Source organism: Rhea pennata, chromosome 3, assembly GCF_028389875.1.
Source record: "Rhea pennata isolate bPtePen1 chromosome 3, bPtePen1.pri, whole genome shotgun sequence".
NCBI lineage: Eukaryota > Metazoa > Chordata > Aves > Rheiformes > Rheidae > Rhea > Rhea pennata.
Window position 1 is genome coordinate 36,862,417 of NC_084665.1, and position 700 is coordinate 36,863,116.

The window sequence follows — 700 nt, forward strand, 5'->3', positions numbered from 1 at the left end:
GGCTTTCCTCTTGATTTTCTTTCTCTCTTTTTTAATTTTAGGAAAATGTTTTACTTCAATTAGTTTCTAAATGCTATAGTAGCTCTTAAAATTGCAAAACTGTAGACAATGAAGGTCTTCAAATGTTAGCCTGCTCAGTAAAAGCTTGATTTCTTCCAAGCTGAAGTCAGTGGAAAAACTTCAGTCAACATCATCAGTGGAAGTTTGTTTGAAATCCTGAGTGTTATATAAGGATAGAGGTTGGGGGGAAGGTGGGGAAGGGGGGGAAGCAAAAACCAAAACAAGCAGCGTTTGTAATACCAGCACGTGGATTTCCAGAGGGGGTGGAAATGACCTTTGTTTCTTCTATTTCCATAACTGTGTGTGAAGAAGATATGAAATATTTTTCAGAGTTGTTATGGTGGCTTTCAGATTAGAGGTGCAAGAAGTGAGTTTGGAAAGCTAGTGTAAATGCTCAAATTGCAAAAATAAGATAGGTGATTAGGAGGGGAAGAGGGTTTTGAGAAAGGTTCTTCCAAGCTGTTCTTACAGTTTTAAGCAGTTATAAGGAATCTTTTATCATTGCCCTTCTTCAAATAACCATTTGCTGTCAAAACCAAAGAAAACAAAATTTGACATACTTGATGATTTTTCAGTTAAAATGGAAGCCAGGTAATGAGTAGAGACTGGTTAAACTCTATATTAAAAAAAAAAAAAAAAA